Genomic DNA, 16,056 nt, shown 5'->3' with positions numbered 1-16,056 from the left:
ATCATCGAGAACCTCGTCTACCGCATCAAGACTCTTATTCAGCAACAAACCAATGCATTTAACCATTTACGACTGATTAGATGCGCGTTTAAGTTTGAACCCCTTTTAAGGTGAATTGTGTCTCTGATGATTCTCATTTAGGTTGTGGTTAACTGACGTGAAATATTGCCATTCTCTGCTCTCTGTCTCTCCTTTTCTTACTATTCCTTCATTCTATATATGTATGTTTTGCTTAGTTTGTTTGTATGTTAGTTATAGTTTCATTTATTAAATCCCTTATATTCACAATTGATTGTCTCTGTGTTCCGCTCACAATTCAAAGTCACTGAATGTTGCTCCTTGCTACATGCTAAACTACTGCTAGCACTGTATAAGTAGGAAGGCTATCGTTCCTTGGCCAGGAAAGTAATCTTCCTAGAATTGATAAATAATTATATTGTCTGCTCGGTGGACGGACAGATCAAGTAATTGTAATATCGATTCTGCTACAGTTAATTCTAAGATCTAATCTAAATATTTGTTATTAATTATAACCAGTTATAATTAATTATAAATAATTCCCTTTTTAAGCTAATTTGCTACATATTTATATTGGACGGACAGATCAAATAATTGTAATATCGATTCTGCTACAGTTAATTCTAAGATCTAATCTAAAATATTTATTATTAATTATAACCAGTTATAATTGATTATAAATAATTCCCTTTTTAAGCTAATTTGCTACATATTTATATTGGACGGACAGATCAAATAATTGTAATATCGATTCTGCTACAGTTAATTCTAAGATCCAATCTAAATATTTATTATTAATTATAACCAGTTATAATTAATTATAAATAATTCCCTTTTTAAGCTAATTTGTTACATTTTTGTTTGTTTGTCCTGTGTTTAGTAATCTTTTTCCAGTCAGTTTTACCAGAGACAAAGTGCTGAACATTTGACAGCATATACCAGTCAATCTTTTCCCGGATTTTGAATATTCGGACGTTTTGTTTGACATTTTAGACAGAGGTGCGGCTGTGTTGTTTCAACACGCTATGAGACGCAGACGAGGGAGACGAGCAGGCGCGCTGGTCAAACTCCGTTAGCGGGGCTTTCGAACAACACTGCTGAGCATTCATCTAGCGAATCTCCGCTCTCTCCCTAACAAAACGGACGAACTACATCTCCTCACCTGCACAAACAAGGACTTTTCAACCTCTGCTGCCTTGTGCTTCACAGAAACCTGGCTGAGTGAAGCCATTCCGGGCAGCACGTTACATCTGCCGGGCTTTCAGCTGTTTTGAGCGGATCACATCGCGGAGTTAATGGGGAAAACGAGAGGTGGTGGAACATGCTTTTACATCAATGAAAGTTGGTGTACAGATGTAACAATGTTAAAGTTGTGCTGTAATGTGCTGTCCTAATTTGGATTATTCTTTATTAACTGTAAGATTTCTACTCACCGTGTGAGTTTTCCTCGTTTATTCTGGTGAGTGTGTATATCGCGCCAAACGCGTGTTTGAATGCCGTGCTGCAACAGCTGACTGATCAAATCACAGACACAGAACAACAATACCCAGACTCAGTTATTATTATTCTTGGGGATTTTAACAAAGCAAACATCACACGTGAACTGCCCAAATACAAACAGCACATTACATGCCCAACCAGAGACAGAAATATACTGGATCACTGCTACAAAACAATAAAGGATGCATATCGCTCTGTTCCTAGAGCAGTTTTGGGACTATCTGATCACTGTCTGGTTCATCTTCTTCCAACCTACAGGCAGAAATTAAAATCAACCAAGCCAGTAGTAAGGACTGTAAAGAGATGGACCAATGAAGCAGAGTGGGAACTACAAGCCTGCTTTGACTGCACTGATTGGAGTGTTTTTGAGGCTGCAGCCACAGACCTGGACGAGCTCACAGATACTGTTACGTCATATATCAGTTTCTGTGAGGATATGTGCATTCCTACTAGGACTTATTTAACATTCAACAATGACAAACCATGGTTTACAGTGGAACTCAGGCAGCTTCGTCAGACCAAAGAGGATGCTTACAGAGTTGGGGATAAAGTCTTGTACAATCAGGCCAGGAACACACTGAATAAGGGAATCAGAGTGGTTAAAAGAAGATACTCTGAGAAGCTGAAAAACAAGTTTTCAGCTAATGACCCTGCATCAGTGTGGAGTGGCATGAAACAACTTATGAATTACAGGACTCCTACCCCCAACCCTGTGGTGGACCAACAACTGGCTGACGACCTGAATGTGTTCTACTGCAGATTTGAAAGGCCCAATCTCACACCCCACACGCACTCTGACCTTCACTTCACACAAACATCAACACCTCCTGCTACCCCCCTCCTCCCCCCTCCTGCTACTCAACCTGCACTTAAGATCTGTGAAGATGATGTGAGCTGCGTCTTTCAAAAACAAAGAATAAGGAAAACACAGGGCCTTAGATCCTGTGCTAACCAGTTGGCCCCCATCTTCACACAGATCTTCAATAGATCACTGGAGCAGTGTGAAGTCCCATCCCAAAGAAACCAAAAATCACAGGACTTAATGACTACAGACCTGTCGCCCTGACATCTGTGGTCATGAAGTCATTTGAGAGACTGGTGTTGGCCCACCTGAAGGACATCACTGGACCCTTTCTAGATCCCCATCAATTTGCTTATCGAGCAAACAGGTCTGTGGATGATGCAGTCAACATGGGATTGCATCATATCCTGCAACATCTGGACAGACCAGGGACATATGCAAGGATCCTTTTTGTGGACTTCAGTTCGGTTTTCAACACCATCATCCCAGCTATTCTCCGGACTAAATTACAAATTTAAAATTTAAAAACATTCATCGTTTTGTGGAAAGCTCTGCCCAAATATATAGTTATTCCCACTGTCTGTGGTGTAGATGGGTAGGGATCCTGTTCTTGTATTTAGATCCCCACACACCAGAAAACTTCCCTGGGCATGGAAGTGGTTGATTTGTTTGTGTAGAACCTCAAAGATATCTTCATTATTGTAAGGAGATTCAGAGGGAGGAATGTAAAGAGCACATAAGAATAGATCTTTTGTTGTTTGACTAAGTCGTTTACTGATTTTGAGCCAGATACGGGATTCTTCTTTTTTGACTAGTTAGATATATATTTATCAATTTCTAGTTTGTGCCAAATGATTGTGCCCCCTGAATCTCTCCCACGTGTAATTTGTTCATGTTTTCGGGACGATAAAGATATTTCACGATATCCCTGGGACAAAGAGTGTCCTCATCAGTTCCGTGCTATGTTTCCTGTAATATTATTATGTCTATGTTCATACAATTTTAAGCTTTGAGTTAATACCCTGGATGTTCCACAATGTGATTGTCAGTGGTTTCATGTGGTTAACTCTAACAAGTCAGACTCAGACACTGAGTGAAGATCCATGTGCAGAGTTTAATAGAGATCGTAGTCAAACAAGTAGAGGTCAAAACCAGGTAAGCAATCCTCACAATGCAATAAATCAAAGATGATAGACAAAGGGGTAAATCCAGGGAACAGGCAATGGTCCAAACAGGCAGGCAATAGTAGAAGATAAATGCTCAGAAATGCAAGACAACAGGGTAAATTGGTAAGACTTCGCAATGAGGTGAAGCTAGAGCAGAGATTATATACACAGGGAGTTGATGAGTAAGTGGAAAACAGGTGTGAGAGTCAATGGCGGGAGGAAGGGGATTCTGGGAAATGTAGTCCAGGTAGGGGTTAATACTCAGGAGATCTTGTGTGAACAGATTGGGAGGATGTGACATCAACAAACAAGCTTAACAGTCCTCTAGAATAGAAACAATCCAACTTGAACCAGGTATATACAGTAAATATACACGTACACATATACATATAGGCTACTTTTTACAATTTATTGTTATCACTATTTTTTTATTATTATTATTAAGGGGTCTGAATACTTCATGAATGCACTGTATAGGGCTCTCAACGTGGCTTCTTGCATAAATTGTTCATTTATTTCATTTTTAATGGTAAAAAGAAAATGACTTTGGGTTGTGGTATGAAGCTAGTTTCACTTGTCTAGCAAAATAAATGTAAAAGTGTAAATTCTGCTGAAACTAGAAATGTACTGTACCTTTATTTATCCACATAAAGACAGTAATGTCAAAATCTAAATTTTCAAGAGTCAAGAAAGACTAAGCAACATTAATCTAGTGTTTGTCTTATAGTCCCCCCCCTGCCCCCCAAATCAGGTGTGAAAATTGTCATTTTGACCCTGTCCAGAAAATAATGGTTTACACAGTAAACATTAATCCATGGAATTTTAAATGTTGGCTTTGATTATCATTTATGTATTTATTTTTTATTTGTAAAAATAAAACCTTCATTAAGAAAAGTATTACTCTCTATAGAATGCACTCAAAACTGTGTTATAATCCATGTTTCTGTAGGTGGAGTCAACTCAGAGTATGATACGAATACTTGGTCTCTCTGCAACTCTGCCAAATTACCTGGATGTGGCGTAATTTCTGCATGTGAACCCTTATATTGGATTGTTCTACTTTGACAGTCGGTTCTGTCCTGTTCCTCCAGGCCAGAGCTTTGTGGGCATCAAGACTACAAACAAGGTACCCAACAGTCAACAGATATCAGTCTATGCCAGTAAAGTCTGTTTTTTATAACACATTCTATTCAAAAATAGAAGTTATGTAAATTTTTGTAATTGTTAAATGTTCTTGTCACAGGTCCAGCAGCTGCATGACATGGAGGAGGTTTGTTATGATAAAGTCCTGGAGCAGAAACACTAGAAGCCCTGAGCCCCGTTGCCCCCGTGCGTGCACACAGATCAGCACATCGCCGGTTCATTCTGAAGCGCACACAGACCATGTTTATCTGTCTTTAATCGCAGCCTTCTGTTATTTTGATTAATTATACAGCCCTGAAGAATCGTGAAATTAGTCTACTGATGCACTCTATGAAACTTAATGGCCAGATAAAAGGCTCATTAAAATCATCGTGATATACACAACATTGTTGAATTTTATATCTTCAGCAAAATCATCGTGGTGATATCGTGGGTATTCGATGTATCGCCCAGTCCTTTGTATTGCCACTTTTTGCTGCCACTGTTTTTAAACGAAGTCGACACACCGGCTCTCATTCCGCTTAAAGCCAAAATGTTCCCACACTGGAGCTGTGGAATGCAGCTTAGAAAACAAGTCCATTTAGACTCTCCGACACAGAGAGCAGACGAGAGGACAGAAGCAGCACGACTGGCTAAAATGTTGGTGACATTCATTCTTATGTAAACAAACATGCATGTAAACACAAAGGGCAATATCGAGGTCAGCAAAAATGATCGAGGTCATGACCATATATCATATGATAAGTCAATAACGTAATTATCGTGACAGGCCTAAGCAGCGTATCAAGCAACAGAGTGAATGGGCATTTAAGAGCATTTGAGTAGGTTTGATTATTGTAGACTAATTAAACAAAAACAACCGCAATATGACATGTTCTTAGAAAATATCTCTGTGCAAACGATTGTACAGATGTAGGTAATTTGCTTCTGCTCCCTAATAACTCTGCATCCCGGTGTGCTCATGTTGAATGATCTTACTGACTGAACAGGATTTAGTTGTCAGCCTCAATGTAGGTGGAGCTTCAGGACACCTCTACCTGTGACGTGGACCAATCACAGTAAGAAGTTGTTTAGCAGCCAGTGAGAAGTTTTCCCTGAAAGTTCGCCCTGGCAAGCTGTTATGAACAACCTAAACTAATGCAAAAACCTTCGTTTTGGCCAGATTTTGTTCAAAATGATGTCACACACGTCCGTTCTTTGATTTCGTAGGAAGTGTGCAGGGGTCTTTAACCTCTAATTCTATATCCTAGCCATGACCCCTCACCCTTGCATGTAACCTGGATCCTAATCCTCAGCTCCCACCCTTCTTCCTAGCCCAAACTTCCAACCCCATTCCAGATTCTAGTCTTAAACCACATGAGGTAAACCACGTTGCCAGTGCTGGTCCTAATCTGTTGATCAACACATAAGAATTGATAATTGTGTCCACGTTGGGGCTATCAGTGTCCAGGTGGTGTTAATAGTATGGAACATGGTGACCTCATTGTGCAGGCTATGAGGGACAGGCCCTTGAACGGCCATAGCCACATTATGTGTCCCTCATATCTACACATCCACATGCTGTTCTGCTGTGTGTATTGCTGTCTGTGATCTGTGGACATGATCATCATTTGTCTTTTGAAGTATGTCCAGGAAGAGTCTTCTCAAGGAGAAACACAATGAAAGGCCATGACCAAGGCCATCTCAGAAAGGTTTAGCGCTTTAGTTGAAAATCATCATCGCTGTATTCCACCGCTGAAGGTCACATAATCTGCGGTAGCTACACTGCTATATTATATCATGCCCTCTGGCTCGTCCTGAACTCAATTTTTGTATCTCATAAATCTCCAAACAAGCATACTCTTACCTCCACATCACCCATCACCTTGCAAATGCTCGGTCCTTCCAGTGCTTACATCTTCTCTTTGATTTATTTCAGTTTTTTTGGGTGTAGTTTCAAGATGCTGCCCATATTCTCTCTTGCCCTCAAGGCTAGATGAGTTATATATTTAACTGCATGTCCTGGTCATGGACATAAGAGCAGTATATATGGCCAAGAGATGCTGTGCGTTAGTGATTTTTTTCATGGCTAAAGGACTGTTTGGTGTGATGTGAAGTCTAACTAAAGGCTGGTTAAAGTTGGTAATGGATTTTGGCAACGTGGTGTATTATAATCCTGGCTTATCCAATGAGATTTCAGAATCTTAACTGTAATAAAGGTTGAAAATCATTTTGCACATCATGATTCAATAATATGCAGTAACAAAATGATTCTTGATGTATCAGTATATCTTGTTTCTCAGCAACATCAAGTTTTAGAAGACTTACTAAATAAACATCCTTCTCTGTACAGTACATAGATTTAACAAATTAATTTTTGGGACAAGATCTAAGTTGTAGTTTGCGATTGACCATTAAATTGTTTTTAGAACTAAATTTTGAGTCTTGCTAAAGTTGATAAGTGAAATGGGAAGAGATTTGGTGAGTTGTAACTCAAAGCTGATGTGAATGTACTCTAGGCCGTTCTCTTTCTAGCCCAGTGCCAGTGCAGGTATAGTGGGGAGCGTCTCTCGCAGCTTGATATTAAATTGTCAGAAGTGGCTGTGACATATATTAATTTCTTGTGGGAGCATGATGGATTTAATTTTCTTTATGAAATCCCCCTTTAGCCCCCCTGTTGGGCCAGTGGTTGCAGACAGTAGGCAGATGGAACTTGAATACGTTTTGGAAGCAGCGGTTACTGTAGACTGCACTTTCTCACAGCTGTGCAATAATGAAAAAATTCTAATAAATAATATTTGCCACATAGGTCTCAATGGATATGTGTAGGACTGCTCTGTGCTATGTGAGAGGAGTGGAATATAAAGGAACGGCAGAGAGAGATGGAATTCAATCTCAATGCATACGTCAACAAGATGAATACTTTGACTGATTGTATCTGTTTGCACAAATTCAAGTTTGGCAAACTCAAGTGGCATGCAAATGGACAAAATAAGATGAACAGGGTGTAGATTGGATTTACATCTTTATTTCTTGTTCTGTGTTATTCTAGTGCCAGTTTGCTGATGTTGGTTATTGAGAGGCAGATCAACAACTTATCTTTTTATTTATGTCATCTTTTTCGAGTGATGATCCATTTGAAGCAACACAATTGTCAAGGATTTCTCTCAAATGGTTGCTTTAAGAGTTTAAGGGCAGTTTTGAGAAAATAAAATATTGTATTTTTACTCAATGTAATAAATGAACAGTTCTGACTGCATCAAAGTAGTATTAATGTATAAAGTATATAATAATCACACAGTAAAGCTTGTCAATAACTGAAGTAGTTTTTTTGCATTATATTGCTTTTAATGTTTTTTTATATTATTTTTATATAAATATATATATTTTTTAAATGTTTACTTGCTACTGTTACTGAAAACTTGAAGCACTTTTGACTGTTTACTATTTAATTACTGGGTCTTGAATAATTATTTTCAAAGTTTGAAGCAACAATTACAAAAGAAGCAGTGAAGGCCCCAATGTTTTAATTTAATGAGTGTTTTTAAGCATATTTGCTTATTTATTTACTGGTGCATCACCAAGTTAACATGACCTGTCTATGAAGCTTTTTTCCTCTCATTTGCTTTTTACTTCACTTTAGCAAGTTAGACTATGAACAGTCTAAATCCTTTTTTATGTTACTTTTTTATGTTACTGTATGTTTTTTATTTATTTTATTTTTTTTTACTTTTTGCACTTTTTTAACAGGATTATTATTATTATTTATTTATTTATTTATTTTGATAAACACATTTTTTTATTGATTCACATATTGATCACAGAAAAACAAAACATATATACACAGAATCAACAATTAACCCCCACTATTACCCCTCCCAATCCCCAACCCTACCCTGGCCCCCAACAACATCCCAGTGGTCAAACATGATTATACAGTAGACACCAGAAACGGCAGATATCTGCCCCATTTCCCCACAAACAAGTTAAATTTCCCCAGTCTTCTAAATTACCCTTCTTCAAAGGCCGCCACCCTTCCCATCTCCAAGCACCACTCCTGAAATTAGGGCGCTCCAGCCGACCTCCATGCCCTTCAAACTATCTGTCTGGTGATCATGACACTGGTTAGGACCCAACACTTTATGTGTCTATTCTCTATATCGATGACATTGCCCAAACTACAGAATCTGGGGGGAAATGAAACCTGAGTGCCCAATACATCACACACAAAACTCTGAACCTTCAACCTTAACACACCCCCAAAAGACATGAGTTATGTCTCCATCCTCTGATTCAAATCGCCAACAGGTGGGTATGTCTTTAAGACCAAGCCTATACAATCTAGAGGGGGTCCAATAAAATTGATGTTAAATCTTGAATTGCAGAAAGTGCACCCTTGCATCTCTAGATGCAAACTTGACTTTTTTAGAATGCTAGCCCACTCTCCCTCCTTCAATACCAAGTTTAAATCTTTCTCCCATAACCTCTTGAGAGAAGTTAAAGCTCTGCCCCCCATACTCTGAATTAGCAGGGAGTAATACACTGATGCCTCATGACCTTTTAGCAGTAATCACCCCTCCTAGAGTGTCTGCTGCTTTAGGGGGGTGTATGCTACTCCCCAAAATAGTACAGAGCAGGTGGCGCAGCTGTAAATACCGAAAAAAAACTGAGATCTGGGAATTCCAAAATGCTGAACCAAATTTTCAAAGGATTTCAACACTCCACTCTCATATAGGTCACAGAGTGTAGTAACCCCCCTCACAATCCACTCTGACCAGCAGAAATAGGGGCAAGATATTCCTGTTCAATACAAAGCCAGGGAGGGGCTTTCTCAGGTGGAAGAGACCAATGAGCCAAATGTCTGAGACCGAACGCATAATAATAAAACAAAATCTTGGGTAGGCCTAGCCCACCTTTGTCAATCGGCCTATGCAGCTTACTGAAATGTAATCTGGGATGTTTACCATTCCAAATGAAGGACTTCACTATGCTATCAAATTGCTTGAAATAAGAGAGGGGGACATCTATAGTGAGATACTGTAGCAGGTAGTTGAATTTTGGAATACAATTCATTTTAATACCATTAACATTCCCAATCATCGATAAATGTAATGAAGCCCATCTACCCACATCGCTTGAAATTTTTTTTATTAAAGGGTCAAAATTAACTCTAACTAAATCACACAAATTTGCTGGGAATAAAATCCCCAAATACTTAATACCCTGTTTGGGCCACTGAAAGGCGCCTGACTGAAAAGCCATTATCGGGCAGTACGCTGTCAGAGCTAAGTTTATGCACCATACCTCCCACCATCACCCCTGGAAAATCATCCTCCTTTCTTGTCGCGGCTGCTAATGGTTCCAGGGCAAGACAGAACAATAATGGGGAAAGAGGGCAATCCTGCCGGGTGCCCCTATCCAGAGTAAAATAATTGAAAATGAATCTATTTGTCTGTACCGCCGCTACAGGGGTCTATAAAGTAACTTAATCCATCCAATAAAAGTATTCCCGAACCCATATATTTCCACAATCTTAAAAAGATAATCCCATTCTACCATATCAAACGCTTTTTCGACGTCAAGTGAGATGACAGCGACCGGAGTCTGATCATTTGCCACTGACCACATGATATTGATGAAATGCCTAATGTTATCAGAAGAGCTGCAGCCCCGAATAAATCCCACCTGATCTATCTCTCTCTCTCTCTCTCTCTCTCTCTCTCTCTCTCTTATATATATATATATATTTATATAAGAGATGTCATAACTTTACTTAACCGGTTAGCCAGAATTTTTGACAAAATTTTAACATCTAGCTGGATCAGGGAAATTGGACGGTAACTCTTACACTCGCTTAGATCTTTGTCCTTTTTAAGAATCAGACTGATACGGGCTTGTGTCATGGTTGCCGGAAGCTTTCCATTCTTTAATCATTCTGTATAAACTTCTAGCAAAAGTGGAGCCAGTTCTGTATCATAAGATCTAAAAAATTAAGTGGCAAAGTCATCTGGCCCCGGAGACTTTCCTGTAGGCAAGGCCTTAATTACCTCATCAAGCTCCTCCAAGGTTATCTCAGAATCAAGAGAATTTTTTTTTACTCAGTCAACAATTTAGGGAGTTCTAGAGGTTCCACAAAGTTTCTAATATCTTCATCAGTAGATGAAGACATGAAACTATAAAGATCAAGATAGAACTCTTTAAAAGCATTATTAATATCAATGGCTGAGGTAAATATTTCACCACCAGCAGATTTGACTGAGGGAATAGTAGAAAAAGACTCTCTCTGCTTTATATATCTAGCCAAAAGTTTTCCTGCTTTGTCAACCGACTCAAAATATGACTGTCTTGCCCTGAATAACCAAAACTCCACTTTCCATGACAAAATAGTATTTTATCTGTATTTCAATCGGGTCAATTCTCTGAGGCCATCAGACAACATTCAGCGCTTCAGCTCTGCTTCGGCACTTTCAATATTCCCTTTCAACTCCACGAGTTCTCGTGCTTTGGATTTTTTAATGAATGAGGCATACTGTATGATCCGGCCCCTAAGAACCACCTTAAGTGCCTCCCAAGCCATGCCCACAGAGGATACTGAGGACCAGTTGGTCTCCACATAAACACTGATTTCAGCCTTTAACATTTGTTGGAATGCAGGATTTTGCAAAAGGGATACATTAAAGTGCCAACTATATGATTTATTTTTCTCCATATGTGGCAACACTTCTAAACTCACCAGGGTGTAATCTGAGACTAAGATTTTTCCAATTGTGCAATCCACAACAGATGAAATGAGGGACTTAGATATATATATATAAAAAAATCTATTCTTGAATAAATCTTATGGACTGTAGGGCTTTACTGGTTGTTTAGATCAGTGTTACTATCAGAAATAATTAATAATTATTTCTTTAGTTATTAATTAATATTTAAATTAAATAATAGAATCTAACTCATTAAAACCTCATATGGGGCTCCAGTAAATGTAGTGCGCTAAGTTTAGGAGCAGGTTTGGTTATTAGCAATAATTAATAATTATCAAAGATAATTATTAATTATTAAAATCAATAGAACATTGATGAGAATCAATGTTAGCTTTTTTTAATTCTTTAAATCAACAATTTTCAAAGATAATCATTAATTGTTAACATCGATGAAACATTGATTAAAAATAACACTAGCTTATTGATCCTTCAAATTCAACAATCATCAAAGATAATTATCAATTATCAAAAATCAATAGAATATTAATAAGGATTAATATTGCCGGGGCACCACCCTGGAATCAGGGACTAATAACCAGATAGTATAACAGTCTCAATATTAGATTATTCTGTTAGGAAAATTGACATCCAAATATCGATTTTCGAAAAGAAACAATGAAGGCTTGAATCCGAGCACTGACATCCCGTCAGCATTTGACACAGGTGTATGCAAAACAAACCAAAACACTTCTCTTTGAAATATAACAAAGTTTATTTATGCAGTAATATCAATTAATAATTAATACAATGCAGTCAGTAAACCTCCGACTTACAACTACAAACTAAACAGTGATATGATTAGATATGAAACCAAAATAATCCTATAACACATGAGGGTGTGTGTGTGTGTGTGTGTGTGTGTGTGTGTGTGTGTGTGTGTGTAAGGAGGAACGCGCACAAAATTGCGGACATGACTCTCGTGGATAGTATGTCACGCGAGACTTCCGGCCAGAGAATATGGCCGCAAATGTGGGCGGAGAGAAACCAGTCAATGGCGTCTGCCAGTTTACCGCGTGTATCCACTTGTACGATAGCTTAGGGACAAAGCTGAGCTTATGCTGTGCCTCTCCTCCTCATGGACTGCACCAGATTTGCTAGTTCTTGCTGTGAGATGTTACCCCACTCTTCCACCAAGGCACTTGCAAGTTCCCAGACATTTCTGGGGGGAATGGCCCTAGCTCTCACCCTCTGATCCAACAGGTCCAGGTGACGTGTTCAGTGGGATTGAGATTCGGGCTCTTGGCAGAACACTGACATTCCAGTCTTGCAGGAAATCACGCACAGAATGAGCAGTATGGCTGGTGGCATTGTCATGCTGGAGGGTCATATCAGGATGAGCCTGCAGGAAGGGTACCACATGAGGGAGGAGGATGTCTTCCCTGTAACGCACAGCATTGAGATTGCCTGCAATGACAACAAGCTCAGTCCGATGATGCTGTGACACACCGCCCCAAACCATGACGGACCCTCCACCTCCAAATCGATCCCGCTTCAGAGCACAGGCCTCGGTGTAACGCTCATTCCTTCGATGATAAACGTGAGTCCGACCATCACCCCTGGTGAGACAAAACTGCAACTCGTCAGTGAAGAGCACTTTTTGCCAGTCCCGTCTGGTCCAGCGAAGCTGGGTTTGTGCCCATAGGCGACATTGTTGCCGGTGATGTCTGGTAAGGACCTGCCTTACAACAGGCATACAAGCCCTCAGTCCAGCCTCTCTCAGCCTATTGCGGACAGTCTGTGCACTGATGGAGGGATTGTGCATTCCTGGTGTAACTCGGGCATTTGTTGTTGCCATCCTGTAACTGTGTGATAATCGGATTTACCAATCCTGTGCAGGTGTTGTTACACATGGTCTGCCACTGCAAGGATGATCAGCTGTCCTTCCTGTCTCCCTGTAGCGCTGTCTTAGGCATCTCACAGCACGGACATTGCAATTTATTGCCCTGGCCACATATCCAGTCCTCATGCCTCCATTCAGCATGCCTAAGGCATGTTCACGCAGATGAGCAGGGACCCTGGGCATCTTTCTTTTGGTGTTTTTCAGAGTCAGTAGAAAGGTCTCTTTAGTGTCCTAAGTTTTTATAACTGTGACCTTAATTGCCTACCGTCTGTTCGCTGTTAGTGTCTTAACAACCGTTCCACAGGTGCATGTTCATTAATTGTTTATGGTTCATTGAACAAGCATGGAAAACACTGTTTAAACCCTTTGCAATAAAGATTTGTAAAGTTATTTGGATTTTTACAAAATTATCTTTAAAATACAGTGTCCTGAATAAGGGATGTTTCTTTTTTTGCTGAGTTTATATTTTTGACTTACAACTTACACTTTCTACTTTTTTGTGTATTGAATTTCTCAGATAGACTGAGTAAAGAAAATTTTGTCAAAACTTTTATTAAATTATATTTTATATTGTTTAGTAGCCTAATGGTCAGGTTTTGTAAATCACTGAAATATTTTTTTCTTCAAAATCATACAAGAACTGTGGTCTTTATTAGAAGCAAATAATAATAATAATAATAATATATATATATATATATATATATATATATATTCAATTAATCCAAAATCATGCAGCTCTAGCATCACCTGTAGTACAAAAGACAAAATGTCTGTTTAACATGGTTATCATGCTACATGCTATGATAGATTAGCATGCTAATCCTAGCATGCTAATAATAATCCTATTTTTTAATGCTATTTGATCACAATGCTAACCACAGGAAACATTTCCTTAGCATGCTAATCAGTTAGCATGCAATCCAACGCTTTTCTGTGCTCACTCTATACTTGTCATGTCTCTTTGTGGCACTGCCTAGTGGTTAAAGCATTGGAAGCATTGCGAGTTGGAATCCAATGAAAAATTTGTACTTCTGACCTTTGTGTCTTCATGTAGTGCATACTAATATGTAGGCTCTTCTAGACTGCATGATTCCTGCTAGAATTTAAAACCACATAGCTCTAACCATGAGATTTTCTCAGCTATTGTTTTGTACTCTCAGCTTGGAATATCTCTTTAGCACTATTAAGATGAGTCAACCGAGTGGCCTAGTTGTTCATGCACTGGGATATGTCCAACTAAAAACAGTTGAAAAGTTGTTTTCTAAAGTTCTTGAGATTTTATATTGTTCTCACTGAGATGGGCTTTTCCCCAATGAAATTTTGATTTTGTTCTTTGTTAAAAAGACTCATGAATACAAAGTTGATAATGGTGACTGCTGTGCATATTCTTAGCTTAGTATGTTCCTTTTGGTGGATGTTAGCTGTGTGGAGCAGTGGTTAGTGTGTAAAAATGTAAAGTAGAAAGGGCCCAGTTCGATCCTGCTCTGAGGCAACTTGGGAATTGGTGTTAATTTGGTGGGCATGTTATGTTCAATCTATGTGCACTTTGTGTTCTGCCTAGAATGGTGCAATGCTGTCCGTTTTGGGGCTTGGCCCCGTAATTTATGCTTCCAGCTATATTTAAAACATTATTTTCATTATTTTGGTCACATTTTAACTTTTTGAAAATGCAAATCCATGTATTCAATCAATAAATAAGATATTATATTGCATGTACACTAATATTTTTGTAACATGTTTGTTTATTTGCATAATTTGTACTATTTACATTGATTTGTTGATTTGTTTCACAATCACTGGTGAGTTAATTCATAACATTTACCAGCCAGTTGCCAAATATATACATTTTTGTCGCATAGTGCTAAATTAGGTTGCTAATACCAGCGATTGTCTCTCATTGTAGTAGAGGGTTGCACATAGAGTAAAGGATCGATCTTGGGATTTGCAATCATATCAAGATCGTTCAAATGAAGATAGCGATGCATCGGAAGGTCGATATTTTTTCTCATCCCTATGTTTTATTGCTAGTTAGTTCTCATTCTAGCTCCTAACATGTGATTGTCTCTTCGAGAAAAGCTTACTCCATAACACACAATGTTTTTTTAAGCCTTTAGACTGATCAATATTACTGCATTTATTTGACCTAAACAAGTTTGTCCTCTTTTCAAGCGTATAGATCGATAAAGAGTGTCCTTAACTAATGACACTGGAGAAAAAAAAACCACACACTTCGCATGTCGTTATTTAACCTATTGCTCCAACCTCAGTCTTTTTTATAAGAACGTGAAGCTATAAAATAATCTCAGTGTTTGGTTGAGTCGTTCCATTATTGAATGTAATTTTGGTCATAGATAAGAAACATGAGAAATTGAATACAGTGGAGTTATAGAACCTTGTGATGTGCATGAAGATTAATTTGGGTGTTGGCAGTCTTCATTGCATCTTGTTTTGTATGAATCTGTCAATGTCCTCAATTGTCCTCTGTGACTCAGTGTGCTGGTGTTAGTATTAACAAGTACCAAAAAGGAAGGATCTGTACTCAAACTTACTGGATAAGCCAGAAATGATGCTGGTTAAAGTGTTTATGTGCAACATGAAGTTGGCGTAATGTGCAAAAATCTACATGTGTCAATCAGTTTATTCTTACGACGTTTATGAACTTTAACCGATAAAGGAAAGCTGTTTAATGTGTTTACATGACCACACATGCTGTCGGCTCATAAGCATATTCGGTGATAGAACGTGCATGCTCAGTGACAAGTCACTAATGTTTTAAGAACACCAGAATAAAAACATCAGTTCTTCATGGTCCACATTGTCCTTCATTGTCGTTTTATGTTCTTCTGG

The 16,056-nt window shown here is 38.6% G+C and overlaps 1 pseudogene; it reads left to right on the top strand.

Moving 5' to 3' along the window:
- Positions 1-16,056, top strand: part of LOC127452706 (activating signal cointegrator 1 complex subunit 3-like) — a 252,981-nt pseudogene that overhangs the window by 108,859 nt on the left and 128,066 nt on the right.

The sequence above is a fragment of the Myxocyprinus asiaticus genome, chromosome 15, assembly GCF_019703515.2.
Source record: "Myxocyprinus asiaticus isolate MX2 ecotype Aquarium Trade chromosome 15, UBuf_Myxa_2, whole genome shotgun sequence".
NCBI classification, from domain to species: domain Eukaryota; kingdom Metazoa; phylum Chordata; class Actinopteri; order Cypriniformes; family Catostomidae; genus Myxocyprinus; species Myxocyprinus asiaticus.
This window is presented reverse-complemented; position numbering and strand designations above follow the sequence as displayed.